Source organism: Kogia breviceps, chromosome 10, assembly GCF_026419965.1.
Source record: "Kogia breviceps isolate mKogBre1 chromosome 10, mKogBre1 haplotype 1, whole genome shotgun sequence".
Lineage (NCBI taxonomy): Eukaryota > Metazoa > Chordata > Mammalia > Artiodactyla > Physeteridae > Kogia > Kogia breviceps.
The window spans coordinates 3323555-3341579 of record NC_081319.1 but is presented as its reverse complement, the minus strand read 5'-3'; the positions used below and the strand labels follow the sequence as shown (position 1 = coordinate 3341579).

Below are 18025 nucleotides of genomic sequence, written 5' to 3'. Positions count from 1 at the left end.
ATGATACAAACCCCATACCCACCAGGGTAGGCAACCCACAAACTGGAAAATAATTACATTGCAGAGGTTCTCCCACAGGAGTGAGAGTTCTGAGCCCCAAGTCAGGCTCCCCAGTTTGGGGGTCTGGCATCAGGAGGAGGAGACCCCAGAGCATTGGCTTTGAAGGCCAGCAAGGCTTGATCACAGGAACTCCACAGGACTGGGGGTAACAGAAATGCCACTCTTGGAGGATACACACAAGGTCTTGTGTGCACCAGGACCCAAGGGAAAAAGCAGTGACTTCATAGGATCCTGGACCAGACCTACCTGCTGGTCTTGGATCGTCTCCTGGGGAGGTGGGAGGCAGCTGTAGCTCACTGTAACTCACTTGGGGACAAGGACACTGGTGGTGGAGGTTCTGGGGCATACTCATTGTCGTGAGTTGTCCTGGAGGTCACCATTTTGGCATTGAGACCTGCAGCCCTTTGGCTCCAGTGCTGGGATGCCTCAGGCCAAACAACCAACAGGGCAGGAACATATCCCCACCCATCAGCAGACAGGCTGCTTAAAGCCTTCCTGAGCCTGTAGCCACCTCTAAACACACCCCTTGATATGGCCCTGCCCACCAGAGGCAAAAGACCCAGCTCCACCCACCAGTGGGCAGGCACCAGTCCCTCCCACCAGGAATCCTGCAGAAGCCTCTAAGACCAGCCTCACCCACCAGGGGATAGACACCAGAAGCAAGAGGAACTACAATCCTGCAGACTGTGGGACCGCACACACAGAAAGTGAGACAAAAAGAGGTGGCAGAGGAATATTGTTCCAGAGGAAATAACAACCCCCCCAGAAGAACAAGTAAGTGAAGTGGAGATAGGCAACCTACCCAAAAAAGAATTCAGAGTAATGATAGTAAAGATGATCCAAAATCACCAAAAAGAATGGAGGCATAGACTGAGAAGATAGAAGAAATGTTTAACAAAGAGCTAGAAGATATAAAAAACAAACAGAGTTGAACAATAAAATAACTGAAATGAAAAAATACACTAGAAGGAATCAATAGCAGAATAAATGAAGCAGAAGAACGGAAGCGAGCTGGAAGACAGAATAGTGGAAATCACTGCCACGAAAGAGAATAAAGACAAAAAGAATGAAAAGAAATGAGAACTGTTTAAGAGACCTCTGGGACAACATTAAATATACCAACATTCACATTATAAGGGTCCCAGAAGGAGAATATAGAGAGAAAGGGCCTGAGAAAATATTTGAAGAGATAATAGCTGTAAACTTCCCTAACCTGGAAAGGAAACAGCCACCCAAATCCAGGAAGCACAGAGTCCCATACAGGATAAACCCAAAGAAGAACATGCTGAGGCACATATTAATCAAATGGACAAAATTTAAAGACAAACAAAATATTACAAGCAAGAAGGGAAATGCAACAAATAACATACAAGGGAATCCCCATAAGGTTATCAGCTGATTTTTCAGCAGAAACTCTGCAGGCCAGAAGGGAGTGGCACGATATATTTAAAGTGATGAAAGGGAAAAACCTACAACCAAGAATACTCTACCCAGCAAGGCTCCCATTCATATTTGATGAATAAATCAAAAGCTTTACAGACAAGGAAAAGCTAAGAGAATTCAGCACCACCAAATCAGCTTTACAACAAATGCTAAAGGAACTTCTGTAGCCAGAAAAGAAAAGCCTACAACTAGAAACAAGAAAATTGCGAATGGGAAAGCTCACTGGTAAAGGCAAACATACAGTAAAGGTAGGAAATCATCCACACCCAAATATGATATCAAAACCAGCAGGAGAGTACAAATGTAAGATATTGGAAATGCATTTGAAATGAAGAGACCAGCAACTTAATCTTGAGTATATATAGACAGCTATATCAAAACCTCATGATAACTGCAAACCAAAAGTCTACAATAGACAGACAAAAAAGAAAAAGGAATTCAAACACAACACTAAAGACAGTCATCAAATCACAGGAGAAGAGAACAAAAGAGGAAGGGAAGAAAAAAGACCTACAAAAACAAATCCAAAACAGTTAACAAAATGTCAGTAAGAATATACATATTGGTAATTAGCTCAAATGTAAATGGATTATATGCTCCACCAAAAGACACAGACTGGCTGAATGGATATAAAAACAAGTCCCATATATAAGCTGTTCACAAGAGACCCATTTCAGATCTAGGGACACATACAGACTGAAAGTGAGGGCGTGGAAAAATGTATTCCATGTGAATGAAAATCAAAAGAAAGCAAGAGTAGCAATACTCATATCAGACAAATAGACATTAAAATAAGACTATTACAAGACACAAAGAAGGACACTACATAATGAGGGATCCAAGAGGAAGATATAACAATTGTAAATATATATGCACCCAACAAAGGAGCACCTCAACATATAAGGCAAACGTTAACAGCCGTAAAAGGAGAAATCGACAGTAACACAGTAATAGTGGGGGACTTTAACACCCCACTTACATCGATGCACAGATCATCCAGACAGAAAATCAATAAGGAAACACAGGCCTTAAATAACACATTAGACCAGAGGGACTTAATTGATATTTATAGAGCATTCCATCTGAAAGCAGCAGAACACACATTCTTTTCAAATGCATATGGAACATTCTCCAGGACAGACCACATGCTGGCCCATAAAGCAAGCCTCAATAAATTCAAGTAAATTGAAATAATATCAAGCATCTCTTCCAATCACAACACTATGAGATTAGAAATCAACTATAAGAAAAAAACTGTAAAAACCACAAACACGTGGAGGCTAAACAACATGCTACTAAACAACCAATGGATCACTGAATAAATCAAAGAGGAAATTAAAAAATACCTAGAGACAAATGAAGATGAAAACACAACTATCCAAAATCTATGGGACGCAGCAAAATCAATTCTAAGAGGGAAGTTTACAGCAATACAATCTTACTTCAGGAAACAAGAAAAATCTCAAATAAACAACCTAAACTTACACGTAAAGCAATTACAGAAGGAAGAACAAACAAAACCCAGTTAGTAGAAGGAAAGAAATCCTAAAGATCAGAGCACAAATAAATGAAATAGAGATGAAGAAAACAATAGAAAAGATCAATGAAATCAAACCTGGTTCTTTGAAAAGATAAACAAAATTTAGCCAGACTCATCAAGAAAAAAAGGGAGAGAGCTAAAATCAATAAAATTAGAAATGAAAAGGGAGAAGTTACAGTGGACACTACAGAAACACAAGCAATATATGCTAATAAAGTGGACAACCTAGAAGAAATGGACAAATTCTTAGAAAGGTACAGTCTCCCAAAACAGGTGAATTCTATCAAACATTTAGAGAAAACTTAACACCTATCCTTCTGAAACTATTTCAAAAAATTGCAGAGGAAGTAACATTCCCAAACTCATTCTATAAGGCCACCATCACCCTGATACCAAAACCAGACAAAGATACCACAAGAAAAGAAAATTACAGGCCAATATTACTGATGAACATAGATGCAAAAATCCTCAAAAAAATACTAGCAAAGCGAATCCAAGAGTACATTAAAAGGATCATACACCATGATCAAGTGGGATTTAACTCAGGGATGCAAGTGTTTTTCAATATACACAAATCAATCAGTGCGTTACAGCACATTAACAAATGGAAGAATAAAAACCATATGATAATCTCAATGGATGCAGAAAAAGCTTTTGACAGAATTCAACACCCATTTATGATAAAAAAAAAAAACCTCTCCAGAAAGTGGGCATAGAGGGAACGTACCTCAACATAATAAAAGTCATATATGACAAACCCACAGCTAACATCATACTTAATGGCGAAAAACTGAAAGCATTTACTCTAAGATCAGAGACAAGCCAAGGATGCCACTCTCTCTACTTTCATTCAGAATAGTTTTGGAAGTCCTAGCCATGGCAATCAGAGAAGAAAAAGAAATAAAAGGAATCCAAATCGGAAAAGAAGAAGTAAAATTGTCACTGTTTGCAAATGACATAATACATATACATAGAAAATCCTATACACAGAAAATCCTAAAGATGTTATCAGAAAACTACTAGAGCTCACCAATGAATTCAGTAAAGTTGCAGGATACAAAATTAATGTACAGAAATCTGTTGCCTTTCTATACACTAACAATGAAAGATCAGAAAGAGAAATTAAGGAAATAATCCCATTTACCATCACATCAAGAAGAATAAAATACCTAGGAATAAGCCTACCTAAGGAGGCCAAAGACCTGTACTCTGAAAACTATAAGAAACTGATGAAAGAAATCGAAAATGACACAAACACATGGAAAGATATACCATATTCTTGGATTGGAAGAATCAACATTGTCAAAATGACTGTACTACCCAAGGTAATCTACACATTCAATGCAATGCCTATCAAATTACCAATGGCATTTTTTGCAGATCTAGAACAAAAAAAAATCTTAAAATTTGTATGGAAACAAAAAAGATCCCAAATAGCCAAAGCAATCTTGAGAAAGAAAAATGGAGCTGGAGGAATCAGGCTCCCTGACTTCAGACTATACTGTAAAGCTACAGTAATCAAAACAGTATGGTACTGGCACAAAGACAGACTTACAGATCAATGGAACAGGATAGAAAGCCCAGAAATAAACCCACACACCTATAGTTAATTAATCTACATCAAAGGAGGCAAGAATATACAACGGAGAAAACACAGACTCTTTAATAAGTGGCACTGGGAAAACTGGACAGCTACATGTAAAAGAAGGAAACTAGAACGTTCTCTAACACCATACACAAAAATAAACTCAAAATGGATTAAAGACTTACATGTAAGACCGGATACTATAAAACTCTTAGAGGAAAACATAGGCAGGACACTTTTTGACATAATCGCAGCAATTTTTTTTGGATCCACTTCCTAGAGTAATGAAAATAAAAACAAAAATAAACAAATGGGACCTAATTAAACTTAAAAGCTTTTGCACAGCAAAGGAAACCATAAACAAAAAGAAAAGAAAAGCCACAGAATGGGAGAAAATATTTGCAAACAATGCAACCGACAAGGGATTAATCTCCAAAATATACAAACATGCAGCTCAATATCAAAAAAACCCAAAAAACAAAAAGCAAACAACCTAATCAGAAAAAGGACAGAAGATCTAAATAGACATTTCTCCAAAGAAGACATACAGATGGCCAAAAAGCATATGAAAAGATGCTCAACATCACTAATTATTAGAGAAATGCAAATCAAAATTACAATGAGGTATCACCTCACACTGGTCAGTATGGCCATCATCAAAAAGTCTACAAACAGTAAATGCTGGAGAGAGCATGGAGAAAAGGGAACTCTCCTACACTGTAGGTGAGAATGTAAATTGGTACACCCATGGTGGAGAACAGTATAGAGGTTCCTTAAATAACTAAAAATAGAGCTACCATATGATGCAACAATCTCACTTCTGGGCATATACGTGGAGAAAACCATACTTCAAAAAATACAGGCACCCCAATGTTCACTGCAGCACAATTTACAACAGCCAAGACATGGAAACAACCTAAATGTCCATCAACAGATGAATGGATAAAGAAGATGTGGTACATATATACAATGGAATATTAGCCATAAGAAAGAATGAAATAATGCTATTTGCAGCACATGGATAGACCTAGAGATTATCATACTAAGTGAAGTAAGTCAGAGAGACAAAGAGAAGACAAATACCATATTATATCACTTATGCATGGAATCTTAAAAAAATGATACAAATCAACTTATTTACAAAACAGAAAGAGACTCACAGACTTAGAAAACAAACTTATGGTTACCAAAGGGGAAAGGTGGGTGGGGGGGATAAATTAGGAAGTTGGGTTTAACATATACACACGACTATATATAGAATAATCAACAAGGACCTACTGTAGAGCACAGGGAACTCTACTCAATACACTGCAATAACCTATATGGGAAAAGAATCTGAAAAATAATAGTTATATGTATATGTATAACTAAATCACTTTGCTGTACACCTGAAATTAACACAACATTGTAAATCAACTATACTCCAATATGAAATAAATTTTTTTTAAAAAAAGCAAGCAAGCAAGCAGGAGTGTTTGCACAATGGCTCTGGATCTCAGGGCAGACCATTTTCTTCCAGCCGTGTCTGGACAAAACTGTCTCTGCCCCAGTCCACTTGGTTAGAGGAAAGATTCCACCCTTTTCGCTTTTCAGAGGGAAAACACCATGGTGATAAGAGGGTGGGTGGGGTTTGGATGGTTCATTTCTGAACTGCCATGTATTTTTATAAGCAATAAACCTTCAACAGGCTCCGGAGAAAGAGACATGCCGAGGTGATGGTTTCTAGAGAACGGCAACTCAAGATCACTCTGACTTGGAAGTGCCAGCTCCCCAGTGTTTTGTGTCAGTTTTGTTATTATGTGACGCAGGCAAGTACACCAGCCAGGCTTCTTAGCAGGATGCTGAATTGAGTCCTCAGGAAGTTCTATGACAGCACAGATTTTAACTCAGTAATAATATTTTTAGTAACCCACAGTGTCTTAAACGACTAGAAAGTAGAGACCGTATGTAAAAGTTTCCTCACTCACCTGGAAGAAGCAAAGAAAAGTCATGCGTGTCTTGATAGTTTCACCAGTACCTTTCAGGATCCACTGGGCCTGGGAAGCTTCTGGCAAACACCTGTCAGTGTGATAAGCAGACAGACTTTGCTCACCTGAAGAGGAGAGAAAGGGGACACTTAGTTCATCCAAACAGGGCAGGAAGAAGACAGAGTAGAGGCACCTATGAGCTGGAACCTGAATCATTCTACTTTCCTACACATGTGGAACTTTCCACAGTAAAACGTTAAAAAGCATATGCTAAGCAACAGTGTCTAACCACGTCTCACTGCCTCACGCCGGTGGAGCCTCAGAGCTGAGCTGCTCTGTCCCACACGGTGGCTACGGTGGCTGCGTGAGGCTCGGCGGTAATTAACACTCCACGCTTCAACTCAAGGCTGATGGGAGAAGTGGTTTAAAAGGATACTGATCAAGTTGACATCCCTCTTGTTCCCATTGCTGTCCTCTGCATCTTCCAGAGGTTACTTATAATTTAGTCTATCCTTCCAATCTCTGTTTTTCTGATTTTTAAAAAATTGTGGTAAAATATACATAACATAAAATTTATCATTTTCACCTTTTTCAAGTCTGTGGCATTATGTACATTCACACTGTGTAGCCGACACCACTACTGATCTCCAGGACTGTTTCATCTTCCCAAACTGAAACCCTGTCCCCATTAAACACCAGCCCCCCTCCCGCCACCTCCTACCCTCTGGGTCTCTAGCTTTGACTCCTCTAGAGACCTCGTGTGAGAGGGACCCCTCAGTATTTGTCTCTCTGCTCTTGGCTTATTTCACTTGGCATGAAGCCCTCAAGCTGCATCCATGTTGTCATGTGGACACTTGCGTTGTTCCCACCTTTCAACTACTGTGAATGGTGCTGCCATGAACATGGCTGCACACTGTCCAATCTACTTTTTTTTAAATAAATTATTTATTTATTTATTTTTGGCTGCATTGGGTCTTCATTGCTGCACGAGGGCTTTCTCTAGTTGCAGCGTGTGGGCTTCTTATTGCGGTGGCTGCTCTGCTTGTGGAGCACGGGCTCTAGGCTTCAGTAGTTGTGACACACGGGCTCAATAGTTGTGGCTCGCAGGCTCTAGAGCACAGGCTCAGTAGTTGTGGCTCACGGGCTCAGTTGCTCCGCGGCATGTGGGATCTTCCCGGACCGGGGCACAAACCTGCGTCCCCTGCACTGGCAGGCGGATTCTTAACCACTGCGCCACCAGGGAAGTCCCTGTCCAATCTATTTTTAACACATCTGTCACCAATATTAAATTTTAAAAAATCTGACATAGTTAACATGCTAGAGACAATCAATGTTCTATAGCCAGCTCTTGTCATTCACATTATTTGTGAAGTTTATGTAGTGCTAGGTCATTTTGAGTAATGTATGGCATTCTTACAACATGATGTAAGTATATCTTATTACTTTAAAAATTATATTTATTTATTCTCTCGATGGCTGTAGGTAGTTTCTAACTTATTTCTAACCTACTGAAAGTAATGCTGGTGGGAGCAACCTTGTACATTCTCCCTGTGCACAGACACCTACCCTGGGGAACAGATCTAGAAAGAGAATTTCTCAGTAGAATGTGCACATTTTATTTGATTTTCTGAATTTCCCTCTAAAGGGAAATTTCATGGATATTTACATATGTCAAAACATCAGTTTGCATGCTTTAAATGTGTGCAGTTTCTGGTATGTCAATTATACCTTAATAAAGCTATTTTTTTTTAAAAAAAGATATTTTCTCCCAGGAAAGAACAAAAGCAGGCAGAGATAAATCAAGAATAAGTAGATATGAAAAAAATGGAGGGCTTCCCTGGTGGCGCAGTGGTTGAGAGTCTGCCTGCCGATGCAGGGGGGACACGGGTTCGTGCCCCGGTCCGGGAGGATCCAACATGCCGTGGAGCGGCTGGGCCCGTGAGCCATGGCCGCTGGGCCTGCGCGTCCGGAGCCTGTGCTCCGCAACGGGAGAGGCCAGAGCAGTGAGAGGCCCGCGCACCGCCGAAAAAAAAAAAAAAGGAAAACTTAGAAAAAAATCATCGAAAGGAAAAATTCCTCAAAAGTTGAGAATAGGTTTAAAATGGACAAATGACCAATGGCCAACGCTTTAATCAATCATTCCTACATGATGGAACCTTCAAAAATTTCCTAAATGGTGGAGTTTGAGGAGGCTTCCAGATTGGTGAGCACATCCACGTTCCAGGAGGGTGAGGCACCCCCAACTCCCTAGGGATCAAAGCTTCTGTGCTCAAGACTCTTCTAGACCCTATGAACCTCTTTGGCTGTTCACTCATTTCACTTATAATATCCTTTATAAGAAACCTGTAATAAGTTTTTTTAAAAGTTTAAACCAGTTGCAATAGAAGGGAATAAACTTGAAGATGGTGCTTAACTAAAATGCAGCACAGTCACATACAGAGACCTTTTGAAAAAGAACTACTATTAGATATTGAAAATAAATTGGGCGATTTCAGTAAGTCTAATATGGACCCAAAACAGAGTAGAGAAAAAATAATTGGGAGAAATATCCAGAGACAATTGCTGAGGATTGCCCAGAAAGGAAGAAAGACTTTGTCCTCGGGTAGAAATTGCACACAAGTAGAGAAGCCACAGATAAAGTCAAGGATAAAGAAAAAATACTCAAATATCTACCTAGGAAAGAGAATTTGCTGAAAATGAGTAATAGTAAAAAAAAAAAAAAAAAAAAAGACAGTGGGTTTCTCATCAGCAAACTAGATGACAGAAAATAAATTTAGAATACCTTGAAAATGCAGAGGGATCATCGCTGGTCCCTCAGTAGAATCCATATACAATTAAACTATGGTGGGGGAAGCGCAAGAGTATTTGAGAATATACAGACAACGTGAAATCTTATCACTTAAGAGCCTTATTGAAAATTAAAAAACAAATTCTAAAGGAAAAATGTTCAACAAGAATAAAAATCCACGCAGTCAGTCAGCTTCTCAGCCTCCGTGTAAGCATGCCAACTACGTGGCTATAGTTTCCAGCTGGTGGCAGCACAAACCAGCAGTGCGGTGAGTCATGAGGCCCCTCCAGGCCCAGGTCGTCCGATGGGACGAGGTGTGTGGGGACCGGGCAACGTCCATCCGGGCTTGTTGCATCCTCACCGGCCGACACCGCAGAGTGGGGCAGGCCAATCTCGCAGCCACAGGCGGGATCGCTGTGGACCTGACGGCTGCACTGCTTGGCTGTGGGGAACGCAGAATGACAGGTGACCGTAAGTACAGTCACGCACTGATGCAATTTGTAGCTATGATTCTGGGTACCTGGCACAGGCTTTCTCTTCTGGCAGATGCTTTATTTTCCATTCCAACTGATAATAAAATAAAAAATAGTTTGTGTTTCTGTGGCAGTACCAACAACCACCCTTTACCACCTGCCCTGTGCAATCCATTATTCTCCTCTCTCTCATCGTGAAGCCCGGAAGGAGCAGTTCATCTTTCCAGGCTCCAGGTCCTCATGTGGGTACCAGGCACCATGCTAACGGGGTGCGGGGAGCCGCATTAGGAAGCACCCTGGGAGTCTTACTAAAAGACAGTTAGGTGGCAGGAGGTAAATCCTGTAACAGTTCGGTGGCAAATGGTCGGAGTCTGAGTCCCAAAGTCCGGAGCGCGTGGGATGTTCACCTGAGACAGAGGGACGCGCTGCATTTTGTACCATCCACGGCAGAGAAAGAGACACAATCTTGGGGGGCCTCTCAGGATCTTGAAGGCAACACACCTCACTTTGGGACATCATCCATTTACTAGGTGATCCATGAGGTGGCCAGTTTGGAGTGGGACTTGGGGCAGGACGGGCTCTGCAACAGGAAGAGCTGCCCCCGCAGAGCCAGCTGTAGGAGAGGCATCCGCGGCAGACAGACTGCTGTGGGCGCCAGCGGCTGACCACGCACTGGAATGAGAGTGCTGGCCAGAGGGAGTGAGCCTTTCCCCGCTGAGCCCTTTTCTCCATTTTAAAAGTATCCCTGCTGCCTGTGAACACTGGGAGTGACTGAACACCTGGTCAACGGACAGCAAGTTAACTGAACTTCTTGTCTTGAACGGGGTACGATGGGATCCACAGAACCACCACACTGCATGTAAAAGAAGTATCAGTTGATCTGGCACATACAGGTTTGGGCCCAAGTCCTTTGAAAGGCACAAATAAACTTGATGGGCTGGGAGCTCAGACAGCCATGGTTCTTTCTCTACCGCTTTACCTTCTCTTCCTCAATTCATGTGTACATTCGGGAGTTCCCAATGACCAGCTAAGAGTAAAGGAAAAAAGCCAGAGCATGATTTACAGACAGATGTTCATGGTTCGGCAGCACCAGCTGGAGGTGATCAGTTGTACACCCTCACACAGGAGCGGCCTCGGTGAAGAGGGTGTACAACTCCCGGCGGACAGAACTTGTGGGGTACACCTCGCTGGACACCTTGATGGCCTGAGGGTAGATTTGCAACGATTCACGGGCAGTGGCTCATAGTTTGCCTTTGTTGATCAAGGTCTTGGAAAAAACAGACTTGGAAAATTGGTGACTAGGAGGGCTTAGGGAGGGTATGAGGGTCAACCTCACGGAATAGGTAGAATATGAAGATAGCCATTACTACACAAATGCCCACCAGAGGCACCTGCACCAGAAGGAACTCTCCAGAATCAGCAGACATGACGACATGTCCTGTGGGTGTCACTCAGCTGCTCTCCCAGCCTCCTTCATTGTTCATGACCACACCACACAAGAGACAGGGCAGCAGGGGTCGGGGCTCAGCATGGTGGCATCATGATCTTACACTCATCAAGGCTGATCTGGCACCACCTCTGCCATGTGCCCAATCTCCCAACCACAGGGGTTGAGATTGAGTCTTTGATGTGGAAATAGTCCATGGTGCCAGGTTGACTATATCGAAACTCTCCTGTCATGGGGGAGGGCAATGGTGTCTCCAATGGAATACACATTCTGAGTATGGATCTGACTTCCCTGCCCACAGCTTTTCTGCCAGCAAAACCATTCATGAACTTCCAAAACCCTGTGGGCTTGGGATGCTGCCATACAGTCTTGTATTGTATTCAACACATGGAGCTGCATACCTCAAAGCCAGGATGCACAGATCTTGAATTCAGTGGTGGAGTCAGCTCTACAGAATTACGTGGAGTTGGGGAGAGGAAAGGGTTGTTTCTCAGTGAGAAACTGAGATACCTTTCACCTATAGGTATCTACTATACTCTGACTCACTTTTAACTTCTGTAAAATGGCATAGCCTATGGTTCCCTCTTCAAACCATCTATATTTGGGCCCCATGTCTGTCTATGTGGGCACACACTTTCTGGGATGTCCAAAAACACGTTCTGCATTTCTACACACGTCTCTAATCCTCACAGGGCTACACTCAAGATTTCTACAATACCCTTGACATAACCTGCCTGTTAAATTGTGCATCTTTACTTCATGGCATTTATCAAACTTATCTTTTATGTTATTTGTGTGAAAATTTTATTAATGTCTGGCTCCCATATTAGGCTGTAACCTTTATGAGGGCAGTGACTATGTGTGATTTGCTCATAAATTTATCTGGATTCCATGGATATATGCATATTCTAAACCATCAAACTATATGTATTTAATATGTGCAGTTTTGTGTTTATCAATTATATCTCAATAAAGCTGTTAAAAAATGAAAAACAAAAAACAAATTTGTCCTTGAAAACCTTCCTCAGCAGCTGGCACATATTAAGGGCTCAAGAATATTTTTGGATAAATACTTACATAAATGAAAAAATATGAAAGACTGAAAACAACATATATTCAGAGTGAGTAGGGAAGTAGGGAAAAAATACAGAGGAATAACTGAGTTATCAGGTTCTGCAAACTACAGTACAGATCAAAGCACGTAGCCCAGAGAAATAATCCAAAGTAGGGTCACGGAGCTCAGAGCTTCTTGGACATACCGCTACAGCTAAGAGTACAACTGACCCTTGAACAATGCTGGGATTCGGGGTGCCAGATCTCTGTGCAGTTGAAAATCCGCCTCTAATTTATAGTCCACCCTCCCGCCATACCAGCAGTTCCTTCGTATCAGCGTTCAGCATCTGCGGATTCAAGCAACCATGGATCGAATCCTGTAGTACTACAGTATATATTAATACTTATGAAAAAAATCCATGTATAATGGGACCTGCCCAGTTCAAACCCCTGTTGTTCAAGGGTCAGCTGTACTTCTTGGATTCTCATAGCAGAACCAGAAACGTAGAACACTCCCTTCTTGCCTTTCTGAACTTCATGAAGTAACTGGTCCAAGGTCATGCTGTTAATGGATAAGATTATTATGTGGGATAGTGCAAATGAGAAATAATGGTGGTGTTTTTGAGAACCAGAAATTTGGGAAAGTTTTGGAAATATTAATCTTTTACCAACCATATGTATTACAAAGATCTCCCAGTTTGCAACTTGTTTATTACACTGTTTATGATGTCTTTTACCAACTTTAAACTCTTTATTATAGAAAATTTGTAATAAACAAAACCAGAAAGGAGGGTATAATATCAGAAAGATGTAAAATTGATGAAGTGTATAGAATAAATATGTAAAATTGATGAAGTATAGTAAAACCCTTAGTTCTCAATTTAAATTTGAATTATCAGGGTAAACTCATATGTGTTTTTCTTTTATAAGATAATTTTAAGTTTTTCCATAGAAAATGCCTAGAAATAACTACAAACCCAATAGTAATAAATTTTCTAGCACCCAGATTGTGGTCTGTAGAAACAATTTTTTCTAAATGGTCTCAGGGATTTTTTGGAGAAATGGCTGACTTCAAGTCTGGGCAGGAAATGCACAAGACAGACCTGGAAGCTCTGACATGAGGAAGTGTGGATGCAGTGCTATCAAACACCATGAGGTTCAACGTTCAAGACTCAGGAACCAAAACAAATAGACGCCTGTCTGCCAAAGACAGGACAGTTTGATCATCAGTAAGGATAATGATTGCAATATATTTTTACACACATTAAATATGTTTAAATCTATGAATCCTTAATGATAGAAAAATAATTCTTTGGCCCTAAATAGACATTTCTCCAGAGAAGACATACAGCTGGCCAACAGGCACATGAAAAGATGCTCATCATCACTAATTATTAGAGAAATGCAAATCAAAACTACAACGAGGTATCACCTCACACCGGGCAGAATGGCCATCATTAAAAAGTCTACAGGGACTTCCCTGGCGGTCCAGTGGTTAAGACTCTGCGCTTCTACTGCAGGGGTCATGGGTTTGATCCCTGGTTGGGGAACTAAGATTCCGTATACCACACGGCATGACCAAAAAAAAAAAAAAAAGTCTACAAATAACAAATGTTGGAGAGGGTGTGGAGAAAAGGGAACCCTCCTATACTGTTGGTAGGAATGTAAATTGGTGGAGTAACTATGGAAAACAGTATGGAGCTTCCTTAAAAAACTAAAAATAGAGCTACTATATGATCCAGCAATCCCGCTCCTGGGCACATACCTGGAGAAAACCATACTTCGAAAAGATACATGCATCCCCCTATGTTCATAGCAGCACTATTCACAATAGCCAAGACATGGAAACAACCTGAATGTCCATCGATAGATGAATGGAAAGAGAAGATATGGTACATATATACAATGGAATATTCCTCAGCCATTAAAAAAGGATGAAATGATGCCATTTGCAGCAACATGGGTGCAACTAGAGATTATCATACTAAGCGAAGTCAGAAAGAGAAAGACAAATACCACATGATATCACTTACATGTAGACTCTAAAATAGGACACAAATGACCTGGGAGGATCCCACAGGCCGCGGAGCGGCTGGGCCTGTGAGCCATGGCCGCTGAGCCTGTGCGTCCGGAGCCTGCGCTCCACAACACGAGCGGCCACAGCAGTGAGAGGCCCGCGTACCGAAAAAAAAAAAAAAAAAAAAGAAAATATATATGTATAACTGAATCACTTGGCTGTACAGCAGAAATTAGCACAACGTTGTAAATCAACTACACTTCAATAAAATTTTTTATAAGGTTAAGTTCATAGGAAAAGAGAAGTTTACTGTGTAAAGCTTAGGCTATTGGTATCATTTGCATGGCAAAAAACTCTTATTTAAAACATTCAATATTAAAAACATGCTGTGATAAAATATGTATTTTTTCATTTAGCAGCTCAAAGAACCCAATAAGAATATACGTTTAAGCTAGCTTAAAAACTGGCTACTCCACGACTATTTTTTAAAATATAAATTTATTTATTTATTTATTTATTATTTTTGGCTGCGTTGGGTCTTTGTTGCTGCACGTGGGCTTTCTCTAGCTGCCACGAGCGGGTGCTACTCTTCCTTGCAGTGTGCAGAGCACTGTCTCTAGGCATGCGGGATTCAGTAGTTGTGGCATGCGGGCTCTAAAGTGTAGGCTCAGTAGTTGTGGTGCATGGACTTAGTTGCTCCAAGGCATGTGGGATCTTCCCAGACCAGGGATTGAACCTGTGTCCCCTGCAATTGGCAGGTGGATTCTTAACCACTGTGCCACCAGGGAAGTCCCTCCACAACTATTTTTTAGCCTAGTATTATGATCAAATTGTAGATCATAGTATTAATGATGTCACAATTATGTAGTTTCTATAATTTTAATCAAAAATTGAAATGTGAGCAATGAAAACTAATGATACAATATGTAAACATTGATGTACTACTGAATTTCCTGATTAAAATGTTAATATATCTGAAATATTTTTTTAAAAAAGAATCTTTGGTCACTTTAGATAGTGCTAGGAAATAAAGTAAAATGGCGAAAACCAGGACAATCCCAGAGTACTTGGGATGTACGGACACCCTCTCAAAATGCAGATGAATAAATCAAGCACAATGTTTTATACTTTATTTGGACCGGATTCAAACAAACTGGGAAAAAATAACAATCTGGAAAATGCAAACATTGGATACTTGATAATATATCCAATTACTGGTAAATTTGGGGGTGTGATAATGATATTGTGATTATGTTTAAAAGGGGAAGTTCCTATACTGAATAGAAATACTGATGAAGTGAGATTATTAATGAGATTTGTTTCAGCATAAAATGGGGGGGAGTAGTGGGTATAAAGGAAACAAGATTGGCCCTGAGTTGATGACTGAAGCAGGGTAATGAGCACATAGCTGATATTATGCTACTCTCTCTGGTTTTGTTTATATCTCAAACTTTGTGTAATAAAAAGTTTACAAGTTGAAAGAAGATACCATAAACAGGGTAAAAAACAAGTTACAAACTGGGAGAAAATACTTGTAGTATGTAATTGGCAAATGATTAATATACAGAATATCTAATGGACTTCTAATAATAAAACTACAAGCAATCTGATAGGAAAAATTTTGCCACTGGGCAAAAGACGTGAACAGGCTATTCAGAGAAAAGGAAATGAGTGTGTTTAATATGCATTTGAAAATATACTTATCTTCATTACTAATCAAGGCAATACAAAATCAAAATAAAATAACATACAATTTCAAGCTCACCAGATTGCAGTAATTTAAAAACTCTGATCACAGTTTAGCTAGAATGAAAACCCTTACACACTGAAGGTCCAGGAGGTAAATTTATAGAACCATTTGGAAAACAGTTTAGCATAAGTGAATATAAATCAACAATGGCATAATTTAGGAACAAGCAAATTCTCTCAGTGGTATTTACCCTAGAGAAAATATTGCACATGTAACCGGGAAACATCTGGAGTCATGTTCAGAGGAGACTTGTTACAGGCACATAGTCAGAGGGTTGAAGAAAGACATCTTGATGTATTCACGTGATGTCATTCCATGAAGTGCTGATGAACTAAGCTTCACACATCAACAAGGATAACTCTCAAAACAGAAGGCTTAGCACAGGAAGTAAGTCACCAGAAATGGATATAGAATGATGCCACATATATAAACTGTGAACTTAGCAAAATATCTTAATGATATATTCATATACATGTATGGCAACAACTTTAAACAGAAAAGTAAGGAAAATGATAATAACAACTAAGATAGTGATTCATTTGGGAGAAGTGGTTTTTTTTGTTTGTTTTTGTTTTTGGTTCAATACATTCAAAGAAAGATACACAGGGGCTTCAAATACATGAATAAACAAACTCCCATTTTAAAAATAAGCTAAATGGTGGTTTTTAAAAGGTTAATTCTATTTACTATAATAATAATAACAATGATCATTTAACATACCAATTTCCCAAATTTAAAGGTAAAAAAGGAAGCAGGGATCCCTTGGTATTTATTTTGAAGCATTTTAAGGACATCACAAAATCAGTGTTTCTCATGAGACACTATGGCCTAACATAATGTATTAGTCTAAAGAGTTTTTCCCTCATATACACAGTAGTGGCTCTTCTGGTAATAAAGCCGACTAGAGACACAGAAAAACTTCCCATTACAAATGTATTACAAGCCACGTATAAAGCAACCTTTAAAATGCATAACTGGGTTTACAAAATAGCATGGGAAATCCCTGGGGGTAGAAGGAAGAGGGAGCTGAACCCGGGATCAGGTTCTCCCTTGGGCTGTTTACTGATAAACCAGGAAACACAGATCTCCACACCTATGCAGGAACAGGAGACAATGTCACGAATCCACACTGGGAGAGAGACGGTCAAGGATGCCACACAGAGCCAGTGCTCATGAGGACCAATGTCTTGGGTAAAAATTTTGAGTTAGAAAAATCTGGCAAAGGAAGTTACCAATGAAATTTCTCTGCTACTTCCTTGGCTTTTTCAGGGGAACAAAATCTTGCTTCCATGTTGGTTCAGAGTTCACATTTATCCACATTTAGATTTAGAAAAATCTAAACAAAACATCAATCTGAAAATTCACCAGATTTGTGCCATATAACAGGAGGAAGAAAATCCAAATCCCCTCTGGATAAAAACTTCTCACTCAGGATGTTCAGTTTCCCTACATATTAAAATTTGCCAACAGGAACCCATGATACAAAATTAGACAATGCTAAGAGCAGCCATCAGAAACTAAAGTGAAATTATACTTCCATGGATATCAGCTATTGGCTAATAGGTAGAGAAAATATTTTTAAAAGTTTAAAGACATACAAAAGTTAATAAAATATGAACAAAATATGTAATTATAAAGTATTACCCAGCAGATTTTTAAAAACACAACTGACACTATTAGAAAGAAAAATAATAAAATAAATGTAATACACTATTTAGTGGATGTATGAAATAGCAGTTTGCACACAGCTGAAGAGAGAATTAGTGAATTCGAATATTAGACTAACTTATTCAGGATGCAGTTTAGAGAATAAAGAGATGGAAAATATAAAAAAGATGATGAGATATAGAGAATAAAATAATAAGGGTTAACAGATACTGAATTGGAGTTTCACAAGTAGTG

General features: G+C 39.8%; 1 long non-coding RNA gene across 1 annotated transcript in view; it reads right to left on the bottom strand.

Annotated features, from left to right (window-relative positions):
- Positions 1 to 6595: 6595 nt before the first annotated feature.
- LOC136794960 (uncharacterized) overlaps positions 6596 to 18025 on the bottom strand; it is a 34019-nt gene continuing 22589 nt past the window's right edge. Inside the window, exon 3 of the long non-coding RNA XR_010842447.1 lies at positions 6596 to 6720. This is a non-coding gene — a long non-coding RNA (uncharacterized lncRNA). The remainder of the gene's footprint in view (positions 6721 to 18025) is intronic.